At 39.8% G+C, this 22,237-nt stretch overlaps 1 pseudogene; it reads left to right on the forward strand.

Annotated features, from left to right (window-relative positions):
• Nucleotides 1-1,567: 1,567 nt before the first annotated feature.
• LOC123951533 lies at nucleotides 1,568-7,460 on the forward strand (annotated as a pseudogene).
• Nucleotides 7,461-22,237: the final 14,777 nt, after the last annotated feature.

The following is a 22,237-nucleotide window of genomic DNA, read 5'->3' on the forward strand; positions in this document are numbered from 1 at the left end:
TTCTTTTTTTTTTTTTTCAATTTTTTTTTTTATTTGACAGAGAGAGATCACAAGTAGTAAGAGAGGCAGGCAGAGAGAGAGAGAGAGAGGGAGGGAAGCAGGCTCCCTGCTGAGCAGAGAGCCCGACGCGGGATTCGATCCCAGGACCCCGAGATCATGACCTGAGCCGAAGGCAGCGGCTTAACCCACTGAGCCACCCAGGAGCCCTGGCAGTCCAATTTTTAAGCTGAAGAAGGATCACTGGTGAGGGACAAGGAAGGCAGAACAAGAAAGCCGAGGTGACCAAAAGATAAAAAAGCCAGGAGACAATGCTAAATGCCTTGAGGAATTTAGACTTGAACTTGATGCACTGAGGAGCCAGGAAAGGACATTAGGCAGGGGAGTGGTTTGAACAGACTGGCATTTTCAAAATTTATTCAAAATGACAAGGTTCTTTTCAATATGCAAATATACTTTAGAAGTTAAGTCTCTGTCGCTCAAACTTGCAGTGAGCTATTTTGATCTGCTAATCAAAGGGCAGCTGGAGAGGACTAGGTTTTGAGGAGGTGGAGATGGACAGTGCCAAGAATAGATTTTGTCTAGAGACTGCTGTCTACAGCATATCACTGCGGAAATTGTCCCCAGTCACCTGGAACAAATGCTAGAAGTCGTATGTATCTATGAGTTTAAGGCCAGTATGCACAATGTTGCCCCAGGATATGGTCCTAAAACCAGGCTTCATTTTTTTAAATTAAATAAATTTGGGGATTAGACTGATTGAAATGTGATTCAATCACAAAATATTATGAGTGAGGGGCCCTAGACATACAAGCTGGCTCAGGACAATACCTAATCCGACCAGCTCACATCACCTCTTCAAAAAAGTAAACCTTTCCCGGATAGAAAGCTTACTAAATATACTACCATCGTACTTTAAAATGCAGGCTTGGGGGCGCCTGGGTGGCTCAGTGGGTTAAAGCCTCTGCATTCGGCTCAGGTCATGATCCCAGGGTCCTGGGATCGAGCCCCACATCGGGCTCTCTGCTTGGCGGGGAGCCTGCTTCCCTTCCTCTCTCTCTCTGCCTGCCTTTCTGCCTGCTTGTGATCTCTGTCTGTCAAATAGATGAATGAAATCTTAAAAAAAAAAAAAAAAAGCAGGCTTTCAAAGAACAAAGCCAGAATTTGTCCAAGCCAGGGCTGACGTTTTTTCAATCAGTTACTTTTCTAAACTTTAAGAAAGCATAACTGACAAGTGTGCCTGGGTGGCTCAGTCAGTTGAGGGTCCAACTCTTGATTTTGGCTCAGTTCATGATCTCATGGGTTGAGAGCCTGAGCCCTATACTGAGTGCCACACAAAGCAGGGAGTCTGTTTGAGATTCTCTCTCCCTCTGCCCCTCTTCACCACTTGCACTCTCTTTCTCTCTCTCAATAAATAAATAAATAAATAAATAAATAAATAAATCTTTTAAAAAAAAATGAAAAAGAATGTATAACTCACATTCAAAGATTTTTTTCCCCCCTTTTTTTGGCCTTTCTCTTTCCACTATCGTGGAACCTGTGGAGGCCTGCTGGGAACAGGATTCCTGTAATGACAACTGTGTCTGGAAGGCTGTGGTCCAAGGCCACTTGTGCTAGTTATAAACAGGGTGTCTGGAACCAGAGAAGCACACAACTCTTCTCAAGACCGAAGGGGATTATGCTGTAGATGAAACTGAATTCTATCTAGGCAAGAGATGTGCTTATGTGTACAAAGTAAAGAACAACACAGTGACTCCCAGTGGCAACGGAACAAAGCTAGAGTAAACTGGGGAAAAGGAACTCATGCTCATGGAAATAGTGGCACGGTTCATGCCGAGTTTCAAAGAAACCTTCCAGCTAAAGACACTGGTCACAGAATCCATGTGATATTGTACCCCTCAGGATTTAAACTTACTGAAAAGTAAATAAATAGAGGTATAGATTTGTTCTGTTAAAAAAATTTTTTTAATTTACTTCCTACAAATCATTTCTTGAAAAAAGTAAAATGTCTCTGTGATAACTTTATAAGCAACTCTAATTTTGAACTGGTAATTTGTGCATCCAGCTTACGCTCAGCAAAGCATGAATCATATAGATCCCATTATGTGATTATGCAAATGCACACTAAATATATAATTACAAGCATGTATGGGCAGTGAAATTTAATTAATTATTATGACTTAGCTCACTTGCCCAATGTAGTTTTATTAACCAACAGTCCACAGATGTGTTTCCTCTCTTGATTCATTTACATTTTAATGCCATGTAGAAATGATAAATTATCCTAACAGCAGATGATAAAAACAGATGGAATAAACATAATTGAACCCAAGATGATTTACATAGGTTAGAATTGAATAGTTCATGTATTTAAGTCAGTATTAAATGCTCTACTCTTGTATTGTGGCTATTTAGGAAGAATTTCACAAACACACACACACAGAGATATTCAAGTCAGCCAAAGGCATTTAAAAATGAATATTTAAAGGGTATTAAATAGTTTTTAAATTGATGATCAATCACTAATTATACTTAAAGGTATAAATATTAAAAGAAAAATGGGATCAAAAGGATTAGACAGAATAACCTAGAGATTATAAAAATTACCAATAAACACTAATGCTAAGCGAAGTGAACATTTGACAAATTACCAGGTATAATTGAAAATCTCAGCCACTTATAGATTACATTGTCCCCTGGAGGGCTGCATTCCAAACTTAAATAATTGATGATCTTTCTAAAGACGAAATCTAAAACCATCAGAATCACTTCATTCCATTCCAAAATAGTATTTGTACGTGTGTACGTGTGTATGCATCCCCACATCTTTCAACGGGCATACATTTGAATTGACATACAGAACTTACTCCTGTTTCTTTGAAATCCCATCAAATAAAACTGCAATTACATTAAAAAGTCAATATTGGAGGTATCAAATTTCTCTGATGTCGAAAAAGTGAAGAAAACTTGTTCTGATTTGTACAAAAAAGATTATAGGAATAGCATAGGACAGGAACTGGTTACCAGAAAATAACTGCTCAGTGGTCCATGGAAAGCCTTCCTTCCCCTGTTTATATCATACGATATTCCTGGCAGAATCCTCCTTTGGCAGGAAATAGAGGATTATAAATGTGTGGACTTCAAACTACCTTCCCTCTCCTTGAACAGTTATTTTCACCATAATTCATCTCTCAGGTGGTGTCCTCAACCTTAATACTTTGCTTCTAGCTTTATGTGCATGGTGTTAAAAGAAAGTGGCTAAAATTGTGTGAAAAAGAGAAAAGCATTTTCTTCTCTTTTTTTTAAAAAAAATCTTATTTATTGATTTGTCAGAGAGAGAGAGTGCAAGCAGGCAGAACAGCAGGAGAGGGAGAAGCAGGCGCCTCGCTGAGCAAGGAGCTCCATGCAGGAGCAGGTCACGACCTAAACCGAAGGCAGATGCTTAACTGACTGAGCCACCCGACACCCAGAGAAGAGCATTTTCTAAAATCCAAGTATTTTAGGGTCAAATATGGAATTTTTTTTTAACATTAAGGATAGGTATTTCTATTCAGAGCTTCATCTTGCCCTATTGCAGAAAAGGATTTTTTTTTTAGCCCTGGACTGCCGTTGGGATTCAGAGGTATTTCATTTGTTTGTTTTGTTTTGTTTCATCAACATATAATATATCATTTGTTTCAGGGGTACAGGTCTGTGAATCATCAGTCTTACACAGTTCACAGTGCTCACCATAGCACATACCCTCTCAGTGTCCATCTCCCAGCTACCCCATCTCTCCACCCCCTTCCCTTCCAGCAACCCTCAGTTTATTTCCTGAGATTAAGAGTCTTTTATGGCTTGTCTCCCTCTCTGGTTTCATCTTGTTTCACTTGTCCCTCCCTTTCCCTATGATCCTCTGTTTTGCTCCTCAAATTCCTCATAGCAGCGAGATCATATGATAATTGTCTTTCTCTGATTTACTTATTTCGCTTAGCATAATACCCTCTAGTTCAGAGGTATTTGAGAACTCGGTTTGCCCCTTCAGGTTAAAAAGGCCAAGTGTATCTGCCATGAAGTCATTAAGGCTGATCAATATTGCAATGCCAGGAAAAGTAGGCGACACCCCCTCAAGAAGGAGGGAAGAGCTAGAGACGAGTCAGCTGTAAAGCATGAAGATCGAGGTTCATCAGAAGCAGCAGAAACTAAAGTGGGTGAGAACCAACCACTCGGCTATCAACAGACACAGATATTTTTGGTTTTTTTTTTTTATGTTGAAGCTTCCAAGAAATTAGAAAGCCAAGCAGGTGCAGTAAAATAGTTGCACTAGAAAGAAAATGATAACTACTGTTCACACAAATCACATATTGTTCTTTGGCCACAGTCATCCTTGGTGCTTGAGGTAAGTGTGGTGGCTTTTTTTTTATTATTTCTGATTCTGTAACTGAAATAGAAAGATACAATAGGCTGTGCAACATGGATGCCCCCTCTCTCTCCATACCCACACCTCAATGTGCATTCACAGCCACAGCTCCTTCCTGCTGTGCTCTCAGTGCTGTCAAGGAGCCTCTTCAATGGTTAAAAATAAAACAGAATAGTTGCGATGAATCAAGATACAAAAACTAGCTAACATAGACCCTCGTGAACAACTCAAAACCTGGTGCTTTCTAGGCTTTATATCTACCCTGTGTTCTTGGCAAACACACGTTTATTAGCTTACCTTTCCTTGAATAACCGTAAGAAGTCTTAAATTCCTGATAACATTTTCTGGGAATTATAACACTTTCCAGTATTGCATACTATTAAGCCACTGCTATCGGTAGCAATGGAAAATTTTGCATTTTCATAAAAAATATTTTCATAACAGCAAGTCCTTACTCCCTACAGTCATGTTTGATTTCTAGAAACTGATACCTCTAATGAAATAAATTACATCTGATAATGGTATCACAACCCCTTGGTGCACATGCTGAAAAGCTGGGTGAAGACCTCAAGCCAATGGCCTGTATGACTGGTGGTGCTCTGAAGGGGATCATCAGAGTCACATTCTACCTGTGACTCAACCTGCATTTGCAGTAGCAATTGCCATCCCCACTTTACTAGCGTAAAGAAGTGTGTTCAAATGGGGCACCTGGGTGGCTCAGTGGGTTGAGGCCTCTGCCTTCGGCTCGGGTCACGATCTCAGGGTCCTGGGATCGAGCCCCATAGCAGGCTCTCTGCTCAACAGGGAGCCTGCTTCCCCCTTTATCTCTGCCTGCCTTTCTGCCTACTTGTGCTCTCTCTCTGTCAAATAAATAAAAAAAATTTTTTTTAAGTTAATAAAAAAAAATTAAAAAAAAAAAAAAAAAAAGAAGAAGAAGTGTCGCCGGGGTGGCTCAGTGGGTTAAAGCCTCTGCCTTTGGCTCAGGTCATGGTCCCAGGGTCCTGGAATCAAGCCCCGCATCAGGCTCTCTACTCAGCAGGGAGCCTGCTTCCTCTTCTTTCTCTGCCTGCCTCTCTGCCTACTTGTGATCTCTGTCTGTCAAATAAATAAATAAAATCTTAAAAAAAAAAAGTGTGTTCAAAATGGTTTTGATGTCAACCATGGAAAATACTACTTTGTAAAGTCCCTGTTCATAGGTATATTACCGAGGTAAATGAATGTTCTCTATCAGAGAATCCTGCTTTTACCTTCATTCATAGAAATTTAAAATACTGTCATTGCAGCACCTCTACAAGTTTGACTTGAAACCTTGGTAGCCATGCCAAGATCTAGCAATCAAGCATTCAGACTATAGGCGATGATGTATATACAGGGACACCTGGGTGGCTCAGTCAGTAAAGCATCTGCTTTTGGCTCAGGTCATGATCCCAGAGTCCTGGGATCAAGCCCCACATCAGGGCTCTTTGCTCAGCAGGGAGCCTGCTTCTCCCTCTGCCTGTCACCACCCCTGACAAATAAATAAATAAAAATTTTAATATATATTATGTATACAGGCTTTCTGGGGCTCCATGGATTTAATAATTTTGATAATTTGTTCTGATCCATTTTGTTGCTGTTTTACCTTCTAGTTCTATGGACATTTTGTTGATTTCTGCTCAGAGCAAACTGCTTTTTTGTTAGGTATCTTAGCTCTAGATCTTCTATGACTTAATATACTAGTTTTCTGGTTGTCTGAGCCCTGCAATTTATCAGTATTTTGAAGTTTTGTTTTTTTTTTTTTTTTTAATCCCAAAAGGACCAAAAGAGATCCAACTCATCCATTGTTAGAGGTTTCTGGGATTACATCCCCCTGCTCAGCTCAACATTGGGCATTTCCTTCTGAACTACTTGGTCTACAATATCTTGAGGGAAACTAGGACCCCATTTTACCAACTTATTTTCTCAACTGGATGCATGTTCATTGACTGATTCTTTACCTTCAACTTAGCCATAAATAAACAGTCCTGCCTGCAAAGTCAGTGATGCAATTTCTGTGTGCAGTGTGTTAAAATGAGGCACTTTCCAGATCTGTGCTGAGTGCTTAACATGCCTCATTATATGATCTGATCATAGACCATCTCCAGAATCCACCCCACAGTGCCCTCCTGCTGTGTTATGCTCCAAATCTCTGCAGCCACCTTTCTTTCCTTTAACAAAGAAATTTCATTCCTGCTCTAGAGTCCCTGCAGCTGCTGTTTCTAGAAATCTCTGCTCCAAAATTTTCCTGACTTGCACCTTCCTACAGTTTAAGCCTCAGATGCAACGTCAGTGGTGTCTTACCTGATTTATCATTCAGAATGAGTATCCCCACCTCTTCACACACACCACACAAACAAGGAATTTCTAGGTGGTTCCCAAGTAGGAGGCAAGAATAACTAGCAGCCTAAGCAGATGAATAGGCCATTATTTTGTAGGGTCAAAGCTCTGAAAGTTAAACTTTTTCAGAGTTTTAGAAGTTGATATAAGATTAAAGTCTTAGTTTTTGCATGATATAGTTCTGAAGTGCCTTCTGTAACAGAATGATAATCCATACTATTTTCATGAAGAGGCCGTTTGGTTTCAATTTAATTGTTTGCAAAACAGCACTCTGTGTGAGAACTTTCAGGAGATGAAGAAGAAATCTGAAATGATTTGTGAAGACACCTTGCCCTGTGCTAATAAGGACATAGCAGATGCTTAATAATACTTGCTGACTGATTACACATGCAGCATATTTAAAAATGACTATGACATTCTCTGACAGGTTACACAAGTCAACACTGTGGTATGAATTAAGGACTGCGGAAATGAGGTACAGCGACAGAATCTCTCTCCCACTGCACTGCTACCAAGAGTAAGTCATTTTGAAGTCATTCCTTTCCTTTTTCATTAGGGAGCTCTTCCTAAAAGGCAAGAACTTCAGGAGATTGTAGCAAATTCCTACTGGGTTATTATTCAGGCTCTCTTGGGCAAGAAATCCACCCCCAACTTGACCCCACCAATAATGAGGCTCCTGAAGCTAACTGTCTATGTGATTTTGCCCTAACTAGGCCAGTCAGGCTTCTTCCAGGTACTTAAGTTTCTAATCTAAAAGTTAGAAAACCTGAGAGTTCTGAATATCGTAAGATAAACAGTGGAGTTCTACTTCTGTCCAATATAGGAGTCACTAGCTGCAAGCTGTTACTTAAAATTAAAATTCAATTTCAATTAATTAAAATCAAAAATTCATTTCCTCTGTTGCATTAACCACATTTCAAGTGCTCACTATTATAGACCATCTCCATCACAGACAATTCTATTAGACAGATAAGACTCAACAAAGACCATCTCACAGACCAAATCTTTTTGTATAAACCATGAGATAAGAACAGTTTTTTTTTCATTTTAAAATGGTTAGAAAAAAATTTTTATAAGAATATTTTCAGACATGTGAAAATTATGTGAAATTCAAATATCAGAGTTCACAAACAAAGTTTTATTGAAACAGAGCCATTTGCATTTACATATTACATATTCATTTACATATTATAGATGGCTGCCTTCATGCTACAGTGGCAGAATTAAGTGTGTGCAACAGAGATCAGATGAACATCAGAGTCTAAAAATTTATTATCTTGTCCTTTATAGAAAAAGTTTGTTAACTCCTGCTCTAGAGAGATGTGCTAAGGTCTCAAAGCATTCTGAGAATTTATGAAACGACCACATAGTACTTACACTGGCGTGCTAACGACTTTCAGATCTGTGGGAAGGTTTTTCATTACTGTGATGGAGACCTGAAAGGAGAAGGACAACCGTTAAAAAGTGGTGTTGGAGGGAATAAAAGGGAAAAGTGTCTTCTTCCCCAATATTGACAGATGCTAGAGCATTGTCGTATTACTGTGCTTCCTTCATTGTACCCAGCGCCCCCCCTCTCCCCCCTGTCTAAAAAGGAATGGGAAAAAAAAAAAAAAAAGAAGAAGCCCTCCCATTTCCTTGATCTAAACCAGGGGCTACTAGATCTCCCTTAAGAGAATCCTGCTAAGTTCCCTTTAAGTGAACACAGCACCAACTCTCCCTGCAGCCACACAGCTAGACATGCAGGCCAGAGCTGATGGGCATGATTAGCCCTCAAACCAGATGTAAATGCAATCAGGGTGGAAAATACACCACAGCATCCTTGGTGAACTGTGAACTCCTCCCTACACCGAAAGGAGGCACACCAGTTATGTGTGAGTGTTTCTTGAAAAGATGTCATTACATCAGGGTAATCACAAGTCAAGAAATGTCCAGGATCATGCACCTTGTATGAGTTCTACTTCACTGGGCCTTGCCATAAATTGACAGAAGAAAAAGAATCCCAGGCAGAAGAATACAAGAGATCAAGACACAATTCCTGAAATGGGTACAGATATGAAAGTGTCCAGGGGCTCAGAAGAAAGGCTGAGCTTCACGGAAATTCTGGGTCACTTGCTGTGACAAGTGATTCTCAACTCAGGACTCACAATAGGAGACCCCGGAGATTCTTCTCTCTAATAATGAGCCTGACAAATCACATTTCATTTTCTCAAGGAGGTTCCAGGTAATCATTTTGCCTCTGGCGCTAATATAATCACTATGGGAAAGTGGGTTAGAACACCAGCATGACATCAGATGACCTGAATTTGAATCCTGTCCCCACCACTTAGTAGCAGCCTCATTTATCTCAATTGTAAAATGAGATACCTATTTATGAATTTGTTTGGATGAATAACCAAGATATAGTTCAAGTGAAAGTGCTTACAACTGAAATAGGCAAGAGCAGTAAATATGGATGCTCATTTGGAAGATATCGCTAATGGCCTAGCCAATGCCAATCACTGCCACCACCCTCTTTGCAGATTCCTGAGAATATTCGGTCACTGTCTAGTTCTAAGCAATAGGTCATGATCTGTTTAAATCCAGTTTGACACCCTTGTGCCCCACTTTCCCAGCTCCCCTTGCAGTTAGGGCTTGTCAGGTGTTCATTCCAATTCTAGCCAATGAGAGCTTATTAAAAAGTGCCCGGATGAAGGATGGGATGGGGGTGGGGAGAGGTAGGTCTGGGAAAGATTTGGTTTTCTCAGATGGAGAGGGGCACAAATGAAGTAACACATATGAAGAAAAGGGCACAAGAATTTCAGAGCCACCACAGTAACACCCCACAGCCACTAGACCAATAACCAATATTCCAGACTCCCCGTGCTGTGAGAAAAATAAACTCTATTAGGCATCTTCGAACATTCACCCATTCTTAAAAATGGATTAGACAGAATAAAGGTACCCAAGGGGCACTGATTATTTTTTTTTTAATTTCCCTAGAAATTTGTCAGACACCATATGGAAACAGGAAAAGAAGTGGAAAATGTCAACTAGGGTTTCCGTCCCTTGCGATTACCTCCCAGCGAGTGTGTCTAAGTCCTGATCCTCTCCTACTCCATTAGAATTCTACAATGCCATGGAGAGGTCATCATGGATACCACAAGTAGCCACACTTCCCTCTGGCTGAAACCATCTAATGCTACTGGGAGACAGACACAAGTACTTTTCGAGTACTTACCATATGCAAGGGACTGTTCTAAGACTGTTATACATATTAACTCATCTAACACAATTAGCCACTGACATCAGTGCGATTATTAAATCTCATTTTAGTAAATGGAGACACTGAGGCACAGAAGAGTTGAGTGACTTGCCTAAAGCACCACAGTCAAAAGATGATGGAACCAGGATCCAGACTCAAGCAATATTTAAGCAGTACATGCTAGCACCTCTCCCTCTGAGGTGGCAATAAGTCTGAGATTCAGCAAGGTAATGAGTTAGAAGGATCTGGTGAACTGATCTGGCAGACCTTTGGAAAACACCCATCTCTTATTTTGCCAAATCATCTCTATCAAGCTCTGATGAAGAGATGAACCTAAGGGAGAGGAACTCCCCAGAAGAGAGCTAGAAATGTAGCAATCCAGAATTTCGTAGGTAGGATGCCATTAATCCCCTCCTGTATTGGCGCTCAGGGTGTCGGGATGTAGCATGTACTCTCCCATCTCCCTTGACCCCGACACCAAGTTGACATCTGTCCAGCATAATATCCGTGCATCATCTCAGCACCTAACCTGGGGAACTGCCCTTGGGCTGCTAAAGCAATAGTCTCTAAAGCTCGTGTAATTTGACAAAGGCCTATTACAGGAAAGCAGAGACACACGCTTGTTTGAGCTAAGCTGTCCTGTTTGGGATGACTAACTCAGCTGAACAAGACAACTGTAACATTTTCTTTTCATATCATACCTGAAGTGCATTATGTATAATTTCATTTTAAGGTAAAGGAATAGTTTAAATGACCAGTAAAAGCATCTTTTGTTTCTACCGGTTCTGTTTCTACTGCCGCATTTCTTATAGAACCCGAATTCATGTTTGCTTATGTACTCATTTGTTTAAGATACAAATGACTGAGTTCTTGCAATGTGACAGGCAAAATGCAAAATCATATTAACAAAGCAAGAGATGTGCCCCATATCCCTTCTATTTCTTTCTAGAGGTTTTAGGAGTGGAAACTATATTTTATGCTGGTACATTCATGTATCTTTTATTTGCCTGCACCCATGAAACAGAACCTTGAATTCTGATAAGCATGATGGTAGCAGAGTACAGATAGGCAGCTCTTCTGGAGAGGGTCTATTTGGAAAGTGATTAGCATTTGAATGGAGAAATGATTGATGACTGAGGACAATAAAATGTTGAAGGCAGGGCTTCCAAAAAAGGAAGCCTGACTTTTAAAGCATTTGATAAATGCCTGACAGATTTTACCTCACAGATCCATCCTTTGTTATTCTAAAACATCTATTCCTTCCATGATTCCATGCCATCCTAAGACAGTCCACTGCCCCCAGGGATGGATGGAGAGACACACACACACACACACACACACACACACACACACACACACCCTCCCTCAAACAAGAACTGTCACCATCCATCTCACCCCTTCCCTAAAAAACATAGATTTAGGAAATTAAAAACTCTTTTCTCCTCACATACACACACAAAACAAGTCTGCTGAATTCACGTCATCATGAAATTGCCTGTTTTGATGGGTGGTAATTGTTCTGAAGGAAACGGTCTGTCTGTGTTTTATTGATCATCTTAAAGGAGCTGAGGAACCTATTATGCAAATTATGAAAGGCCACACAAGGGCTATTTTTAAGGGGGAAAAAACCACATTGCATACCTTTTAAAAAGGGAGACACCATCCAAGGTTACATTTAAACTAGATAAAAACAGAGAAATTAAACTCAGATTACCTTTTTTATTTTTTATTTTTTTATTTTTTTAAAGATTTTATTTATTTGACAGAGATCACAAGTAGGCAGAGAGACAGGCAGAGACAGAGAGAGGAGGAAGCAGGCTCCTCGCTGAGCGGAGAGCCCAATGCGGGGCTCGATCCCAGGACCCTGGGATCAGATTACCTTTTTTAAAAGAGAGAGAGCACAAGCAGAGAGAGTGGCAGAGAGAGAGAGAGAAGCAGACTCCCCATTGAATGGGAACCCATGAAATAGACCTTAATGCCACGATCCCATGATCCCCTGATCGTGACCTGAGTCAAAGGTGGACACTTAACCTCCTGAGCCACCCAGGCAGCCTACCCTCCTTTCTTTGATATCAAGAAAAGGAAAGGAGTCTAGGGCCGCAAAGAGCAAAATTACCTCCCTAGCCTGGAAGGACGACACAAAATGAGATGTGAAGAGACCATGTGGCAAGTCAGAACACAAGTTTATCTTTAATCTGGGATGGATGTGGACATTGTCTTCATCACAGCTCTGTGACCCTTACTTGGTCGGAAAGCTTTACGATCGGGGATCACTTACTGAAATGACAATGTAAACTGTTTTTTATATCACTCATTAGATTCTCTCCAACCCTCATGGAAATGAAGGAGGCAATTCAGGAAGAAAGCTATAGGTGGTTACACGGTTCACCTCTCCTCTAGATTTACAACAATTGCTTTGTGTTTAGGCTTTCAACCCCTTTGGCACTGCCACTTGTCAGAAATCCTTAATAAAGCTGAAGAGAAGCAAAACTGTCAGCTGCAATAGAAGGCCACAACAGATGAATAATATATTTCCAAATTAATTGAGTATGAACAGTTGGCCATGTCTGCCAGGTTTATTTTATTGTATGATTTGCAGCCTAATAATGAAGACTGAGTTCTTAATTATAAGATTTGCATTCCTCCACTCCATCATAAAGGCTCATACAAAAGCTGTTTTTTCCTTTAATGAAATGAGGATTTGAATGCATGATGGGGAAGGGATGAGGTTGGCAAACCTCAAGATTTCCTAACTAGAATTTAAGGTCGAAGAGGTCCATCTCAAGTTACCAAAACGATCAGTAATAAAATTCAGCTCCTGGTCTCACAATTCTAGACATTCCATTTTTTGCACTATGGGCAGGAAAGAAAATGTGGTTTACTTTTTTTTTTTTTTTTAAGTATATGAAGAAACCCATGTTGGAAGAAGATGATGGAGTAGGAGAGCCGTAAGCTCACCGTGTCCCTTTGATACAACTAGATAATAGCCACATCAGTGTAAATAACCCAGAAAACAACCCAAAGACTACCAGAACAGACTCTCTGCAGCTACATGGAGAGAAGAGGCCACATCCAAGAGGGTAGGAAGGGCAAACAAGGTCAGGGCATAAAGGGACCTGTGGGATCATCCACGGGAGGGAGGGACACCACAGGAGTCAAGAAAAAAAAGAAATAGACCTTAATGCCACGTACGCAAGGCATGGGGAATCTCCACAACATTTGGCTTTGAAAACCCATGGGGCATAACTTCAAGAGTTCTTACAGTCAGGTCTACACACCTGGAACTTTAAAAATAAGCAGGCTTGGTTCTGGGAAAGCCAGGAGAGTGACAGGAAGCTGAGTCCTTGCCCTTAAAGAGGCAGTCCTGCAGACAAGCAGCGGTTTGAAAAATGCCTGAGGTGCCTCAAAAGGAGATCTGTTTACCAATCTCAGAGTCTGTGCTGGAGGGGCAAGGATCACTGGGAAACTTCTCCAGGAACAAAAGAGCTGGCGGTGCCGTTTCTCTCTCCCGGCCCCCAGCCTGGACACATGGATGCACCTTCAGGAACCAGGACAGGGCCAACCCTCACTACTTAACTTGCTTAACAGCACACCCACCACGCATTCTCCAGCAGACATGCCTCCCTCCAGCCAGACCGTAGCTCCTCTCCCACCGCACAACTGTGCAAAGCTTGCTAACCACCTGTGCCCTGCCTCAGCCTCCTCTCACACACCTGCCTCCTCCAATATCTTTGTGATGTGGCAAAAGTGGCTCTAAGAGGAAAGTTGGCAACTGGGGCACTGGCCTCCCTGAAGGCAACACTGGTCTCCCTGAAGAAGCAAGAAAAATCTCACATAAACAACTTAACCTTACCCTTAAAAAGCTAGAGAAAGAACAACAAATAAACCCAAATCCAGTAGAAGGAAGGAACTAATAAACATTAGAGCAGAAATAAACAAAATAGGAAATAAAAATAAAAATTAAAAAAAAAAAGAAGATGCAATGAAGCCAGGTGCTTGTTCTTTGAAAAGATCCACAAAACTGACCAATTTTTAGCCAAATTCATCAAAAAGAGAGAGGGGATGCAAATAAACAAAATCAGAAATGAAAGAGGAAAAAAACAACCAACACCATAGAACTACAAAAGATTGTAAGAGAATATTGTGAAAAAATCATATGCCACAAATTGTACAATCTAGAAGAAAGGGATAAATGCCTAGAAACATATAACTTCCCCAAACTGAGTCAGAAATAAATAGAAAATCTGAAAATACTGATTACCAGCAACAAAATTGAACCACTAATCAAAAAACTCCCAACAAAAAAGTCCCTGGCTTCTCAAGTGAATTCTACCAAACATTTAAAGAGTTAATACCTATTCTTCTCAAACTCCTCTAAAAAAGATAGAAGAGAGAAAAAAAAAAGCTTCCAAAATCATTTTACAAGGCCAGCATTACCCTGATACCAAAACTACATAAAGACACTATGACAAAAAAGAGAGAGAGAGAGCGCACTATAGGCCAATACCTCTGATGAACATAGATACAAAAATCCTCAATAAAATATTAGCAAACCAAACAGAACAATACATTTAAAAACATCATTCAGGAAGATCAAGTGAGGTTTATTCCTGGGATGCAACATTGGTTCAGTATTTGCAAATCAATCAACAGGATACTTCGCATCAAAAAGAGAAAGAGCAACAACGATATGATCATCTCAAGGTGCCAAAAAAGGATGTAACGAAGTACGATATCCATTCACCTTCAACAAACTAGGTTTTGAGGGAACATATATGAAAAACTTACAGCTAACATCATACTCAATGGGGAAAACCTGACAGCTTTGACAACAAAAAGAAATAAAAAGCATCCAAAATGGTAAGGAAGAAGTAAAATTTCCACTATTTGCAGATTACATGATACTCTATATAGAAAACACTACAGACTCCACCAAAACCTACTAGAACTAATGAATGAATTCCGTGAGGATACAAAATCAATACACAGCAAGTCATTGCATTTTTATACACCAATAATTAAGTAGCAGAAAGAGAAACTAAGAACACAGCCCCACTTATAATTGTACCAAAAATAGTAAAATACCCAGGAATAAACTTACCAAGGAGGTGAAAGACCTGTACTCTGAAAACTATAAAACACCGAAGAAAGAAACTGAAGATAACACAAACAAATGGAAAGATATTCCATGCTGATAGACTGGAAGAACAAGTATTGTTAACATGTCCACACTTCCCAAAGCAATCCACAAATCTGATGCAATTCCTATTAAAACACCAACAGCATTTCCATAAATTTAGAACAAATAATCCAAAAGTTTGCCTGGAAATATGAAACAACCCAAATAGCCAAAGTAGACTTGAAAAAGAACAAAAAAGTAGAGGTATCCCAACCCCAGATTTTAAGATATACAGCAAAGCTGTAGTATCCACAACAATATGTTTGGGGCACAAAAATCAACACCTAGATCGACAGATTAGAAAACTCAGAAATAAACCCACAATTATATGGTCAAATCATCTTCAACAAAGGAGGCAAGAATATGCAATGGGGAAAAAACAGCCTCTTCAACAAATGGTGTTGAGAAAACCAGACAGCTATTTGTGAAAGAACGAAACTGGACCACTTTCTTACACCATACACAAAAATAAATTCAAAATGGATTAAGGACTTAAATGTGAGAGTGGAAACCATAAAAATCCTAGAAGAGAGCACAGGCAGTACTGTCTCTGACATCAGCCACAGCAACGTTTTTCTAGATATGTGACCTGAGGCAAGGAAACAAAAGCAAAAATAAACTATGAGAACTACATCAAAATAAAAAGCTTCTGTACAGCAAAGGACACAATCAACAAAACTAAAAGACAAACTATTGAATGGGAGAGGATATTTTCCAATGACATATCCCATAAAGGGTTAGTATCCAAAATATATAAAGAACTTATACAACTCAACACCAAAAAAACAAATAATCCAATTAAAATGTGCACAGAAGACATGAACAGACCTTTCTCCAAAGAACACACCCAGACGGCCCACATGAAAAGATGCTCAACATTACTCATCATCAGGGAAATCAAAATCACAATGAGATATCATCTCATACCTGTCAGAATGGGTAAAATCAAAAACACAAGAAACGGGGCGCCTGGGTGGCTCAGTGGGTTAAGCTGCTGCCTTTGGCTCGGGTCATGATCTCAGGGTCCTGGGATCGAGTCCCGCATCGGGCTCTCTGCTCGGCAGCGAGCCTGCTTCCCTCTCTCTCTCTCTTCCTGCCTCTCTGTCTACTTCTGATCTCTCTCTGTCAAATAAATAAATAGAATCTTTAAAAAAAAAAACAACAACAACACAAGAAACAACAAATACTGATGGGTTGTGGAGAGAAAGGAATCTTCATGCACTTTGGTGGAAAAGCAAACTGGTGCAGCCACTTTGCAAAACAGTATGGAGATTCCTCAAAAAATTAAAAATAGAGCTACCCTATGATCCAACAATTCCACTACCAGCTATTTGCCCAAAGAATACAAAAACAGTAATCGGAAAAGATATATACACCCCTATGTTTGTTGCAGCATTGTTTACAATAGCCAAATTACGGGAGCAGCCCAAGCATCCACAGATAAATGTTTGGATAAAGAAAATATGGTATATATATATATATGATGCAATATTATTATAGCACAAAAAGTCTGAAACATGGATGGATCAGAGGGTATAATGCTAAGTGAAATAAGTCAGCCAGAGAAAGACAGATACCATATGATTTCACTACATGTGGAATTTAAGAAACAAAACAAATGAACAAGTAATTTTAAAAAAGAGAGCCAAACCAAAAAACAGACTCGTAACTACAAACTGATGGCTACTGGAGGGGAGGTGGGTGGGGGAATGGGTGAAAGAGGTGAAGGGGATTAAGGAAACATCTATTATGATGAGCACTGAATAACATGTAGAATTGTTGAGTCACCATATTGCACATCCGAGACTAATATAACACTATTCATTAACTATACTGGAATTAAAATATAAGGAAAGTGGGGCACCTGGGTGGCTCAGTGGGTTAAGCCGCTGCCTTCGGCTCAGGTCATGATCTCAGGGTCCTGGGATCGAGCCCCGCATTGGGTTCTCTGCTCGGCAGGGAGCCTGCATCCCCCTCTCTCTCTGCCTGCCTCTCTACTTGTGATCTCTCTCTCTCTCTCTCTGTCAAATAAATAAATAAAACCTTTAAAAAATATATAAGGAAAGAAATCTATGCTATCTTGCCATCACTTGAGATAGGCACTGAGTCATTTCATGGTATGGATTTTAGTTTGCGTTACACCCCAAACGGAAGCGATTCGTCAATTAGGAGGTGACAGCATGAGAACAAGTGCTAACCTTGAAAGCCCTTTGATGAAACATGCTGAGCAACACCTCCACTCACCAGCGCTGACTCTGTGGGGCACAAGCTACAGCCTGACACAAATGTGTGGGGTAGACCAGTTGTGGTAAACCAAAGTAAATATTGGTATTGCCAATATTTTAGAAAGATACAAAGGGAACGAAAACACAACCTGCTCCTGGCAAGTGGATTTCTTTGGGACAGAGAACTGGAGAGAGGCCACCACACAAAAAGGTTCTGGAGGAGAGAAGAAATTGGAGTTTGTGAAAGGCCTGGATTTTAAACTTTAGGTACTGATTAAAGGGAAAGGTTGAGTAGAGAGTGAGAATCCATATCCTTCAAAGTGACTGAGAAACAAGAAGACTGGACTATGCATTCAGTGGCTCTCAAACATGAACATGCATCAAAATCTAGGGGGCCCAAGAGGAGGCTCAAGGGTGCACGTACCTAACAATTTTCCAGGTGATGCTGAAGCCACTGGTCTGAAAGCCACACTCTGTGAGAACCACGGACCTACATCAGGGTTTCTCAGTCTCAGCGTTACTGACATTTGGGGTCCAGATAAGTCTTGTTGTGGGGGACTGTCCTGTGCATCGTAGGATGTTCACCAGCATCTCTGGTCTTTACCCACTAGTTGCTATAAAACCCCACACACACGGGATAGCCAAAATGTCTCCAAACATTGTCAAATGTCCCACAGGGGGAAACCTGCCCATTGAGAACCACTGATCCAGACAGATCACAAAAGAATAACTTTATTTTTTAATCTCTGAATGCAAATTTTTCTAATTATTTTAAAGTGAGGAGGTTTACCTTGCTCTAATTTTTATTTTTCTAAAAATCTATTTGCTAACTGTAAATAATCCTTTTACTTACAGGTCAGGTGGAGAGATGGCACAAATTTTTCAGACTAAGAAAGAAAGATTGATGTCTCGGGCATGATTTATTAGGCTACAGAGGATACAAAGCAACCTTTTGCTACTCATTCTATGACATATGATCTTTCCCTAAATCTCATATTTGGATATGATTGAGGTGTATTCCTTAAGGTGCTTTCAAATTCAAATATTTTACCCAACCTAGAGTAATCGCTATAGAATAGATTCCGGAGTTAACCCTGAAGCAGGAAAATGATGCTGAACACAATCATGACAAAAGAGAACTAACATACTTTTAAAAAAATCCCAGAGGGACACCTGAATGGCTCAGTCAGTTAAGTGTCTGCCTTCAGCTCAGGACATGATCCCAGGGTCCTAGAATCGAGTCCTGTATCAGGCTCCTTGCCCAGGGGGGAGCTGCTGTTCCCACTGCTTGTGCTCGCTCTCTCCCTCTCTGACAAACAAATAAATTAAAATCTTTAAAAATAATAATAATAAATCTCAGAATGAAAGAATATTATCAAAGGCAGGTTAAATGTTAGGAAAGAAATAAGACACACTGACGCTAAAGGCAAATATAATGCAACTGTTCATACACAAAACTCTTTAAAAAATAAATCAAGTGTAACTCTAAGTCATTGGGGTAGAGACACTACTGAACACATAAAAAACTCCAAACCAACTGCCCTAGAGTAATGCAGTGTGCAAGTATTTCTTCTTTAGAGTGTATATAAATGTTGTTCGTTTAATATTAAATTTAACTTCAAGGATTAAAAAGATTACGGTTAAAAAGGGCACCAAAAGTCCTTCCAACAGCACACAAGCCAGTGGCAAGCAAGATTTTCTGTCCATCCCTGTATCCTTCCTAGCACAAACTTCTGATTTTGTTTGGTAGAAGGAACCAATAAGGTTAGTCATTATGTTCTGGTCTTAGCATACATATTATGCTATAGGTAACTTATAATACGAATCCCATTTCTAATTCAGTATCTTTCCAATCATACCTCTTTTTTTCTTTACTTCAGAGCACTCCTATTTCATAGTTTGCCTAATTTTCTATTATTTGTTTGGTCTGCTCAGTGTAAATGAACATATTCAAGCCACACATAGAAAAGCCCAGCAAACATACCAAGCCCAGGTTGCAAGAGATGCTCTAGAGACTTGATGTGTACCTCTAAACATAATGTGGTAAATTTTAAAGAGGAGAACTTGGGAGACAAATTTTAATTTCTTCCCCCTGTGTATACAGATTGGCCACCAGGCCCAGAAAGAGTGGTAGAGTAGAAGAGGGAGCAATGTGCAGAAGAAATGTGTCAGAACCTTAAGGAAGGATAAGAAGAAAGAGGATGCACAGACCTCAATGGGCCTTGGGCTTTTTACCCCACCTAACTCACAGTCCAGTGATATGGGATTGAAAGTCAAAATATATTCACATTTATGGCTCAAAACAATGGTTAGCAGTGTGGAAGGTGGAAATAAAGATGGGAAGATAGGAGGAACAGTCTTCAAACTGCAAAAGACACTTTATATATACTGTGCAACTGAATTATTTTTAAGTATCTCGTTTTATTTTTTTAAAAAATCAAGAATTCTAAGCAGGTGTTTTATCAGATAGGCCTGGACCTACGTGGTTCCCAGCAGCCATCAGGTCACTACATGGCTCTTCCCAGGAAAAACAGACAGTGTGTGGTAGCATCTACTTGTAACACTACTTACTAGACCAAAAGGGGATGTAGCGGCCATAGAATTTACCTCCTAATTATATATGTACCATATTTAAACAAGTCCAGTGTACAGAATATTGCTTGAATGCTTTTTGGTCTTTGAGCACAGAATGATAGTTCCAAGGGATGTTAGCAGATATTAGGTAAATAAAATAAGTAAAACAATTTTATTTTCCCATGGAATTAACCGTTGGATTAAACCAATTTAAACATATTTCTTTACTGCATACGTTTCCAGACCTTTAGCATCTCAATGTTGTTTTTGACCCTTCAAAAGCAATATACATTATGTAAAAATTCTCCAAATCATTTTCTCATGAACTTCCCTTTGTTGTTGTTGTTGTTTTAATTTTATTTATTTATTTGAGAGAGAGACAGTGAGAGAGAGCATGAGAAGGGAGAAGATCAGAGGGAGAAGCAGACTCCCAGTGGAGCAGGGAGCCTGATGCGGGACTCGATCCCAGGACTCTGGGATCATGACCTGAGCTGAAGGCAGTCGCTTAACCAACTGAGCCACCCAGGTGCCCCATGAACCTCCCTTTGTACACAACAATACATCTTGGGAGAGCACATGCCAGCAGAACACAGCCTGGAAAACACTGAAGGGCGTATCTTTGACTGCATTTTATATTTCACTGCCATTTTCACTTTGGGGACAAAGAATGACCATAGTACATGTAGGGTTCAGTAAATATTAGCCCCTATCTTTCTTCTTTTGTCCACCTAGGATTTCATCCCTGGCCTTATTCCAATACTCTTGGGCGTACAACATTAGTGCTGAAGAAAGTGAGAATTTTGTCTGTGTAAGGCTTTCTGAATTGGACCCAGAGGTTTTTAACTGCTTTAGTCAATTACTTATTCCTCAAAGCCTGGGGCATCACACCGAAATTGTTTAATTGAGTTGAAAAAGGTTATTTACAGTATTTTCCACATAACTGACTTTTTCAGCCAACTAATTTGCATATGGTACAACATTGCTAATTTATACTAATGACTGAAAGAACACTGGAGATTACAACTTTAAGATTTAGCAAGTACAGTAAGTGAAAGCATGAAATTAAAAGCAATTAGAGCTGTCTCATCACAAAGGGACTTGATTTGTCTGTGCTTATTATTTATGGTAGTGATTTATAATATGCTATCATTTATTTTGTAACGAAACCTTCATGATGTGACATGTTCCTATCAGCCTACAAGAAAGATGGACAAAGCTGCCAGAAAGTTGGTAAAGCTTGTCAGCTTTCCTGATGGACCCATTCATTCTCTCAGCGTTTGCTGTATTATGTTCCTGCCCTGTGCAAAGTACCTTTAAGCACAATTTTCATGGCTTTGGTCTATTACTATAAGACTAACAGACTTTCACTGGAACCTCAAAAGCACTGAAAATACAGAAAAGAAAACAGGAAAAAAGCACCAATAATCCCATTTCCTAAAGATGACCACTGCTCACGTTTGCTATGTTTACTTCCAATATTTTCCTAATCACATATGTGAGGAAAATGTGAAGTATGTAAATATGTTTGCATAACTGAGATCATATTTTATTTTCAATTTTGTGTTCTGGTTTTTCACTTAGCTGTTGATGAGGACCTACCAAATCATTCACATAACTTAATTATTGCTGTATATATTTTTTTAAGATTTTATTTATTTATTTGACAGAGATCACAAGTAGGCAGAGAGGGAGAAGCAGGCTCCCCACTGAGCAGAGAGCCGGATGCCGGGCTCAATTCCAGGACCCTGGGATCATGACCTAAGCTGAAGGCAGAGGCTTAATCCACTGAGCCACCTAGGTGCCCTTATTGCTACATATTTAAAGTGAATCTTAAAGTCATTTATGTCAGCCCAATTAATACTTAAAAATCAGCCATTGTTAGTTCTAATTATCTGAAAATCTTTCTTTCTTTTTTTTTTTTTTTTGGATAGACTAAATGAAAATCTTTCTTATAGTCTAAACTGGTTTTGCATCATTAGAAGTATGGCATGTGTGTATTTTTCTGAAGAGCTGAAATGAACTCAGCTTGGAAAACTAGGTGAATTCAACTCAAACGCAGCCTTAGTCACACCTGCTACACTCTCCATGCGAGCAATGTCAGGGAAATAGGAATGAGCACTGGCTCAGTCCTTACTTCCCCTTCCCATTGAGGAAATTGGGCTTCCTCAGTCATCAGCTGCATGATAATTTCCATAGTCAATTTCAACCCACTTCTATTGTGGGAAACCTCCATTAGAAGTTCCAGAAAAATAAGTCTTATTTCATTG

The sequence above is a fragment of the Meles meles genome, chromosome 10, assembly GCF_922984935.1.
Source record: "Meles meles chromosome 10, mMelMel3.1 paternal haplotype, whole genome shotgun sequence".
Lineage (NCBI taxonomy): Eukaryota > Metazoa > Chordata > Mammalia > Carnivora > Mustelidae > Meles > Meles meles.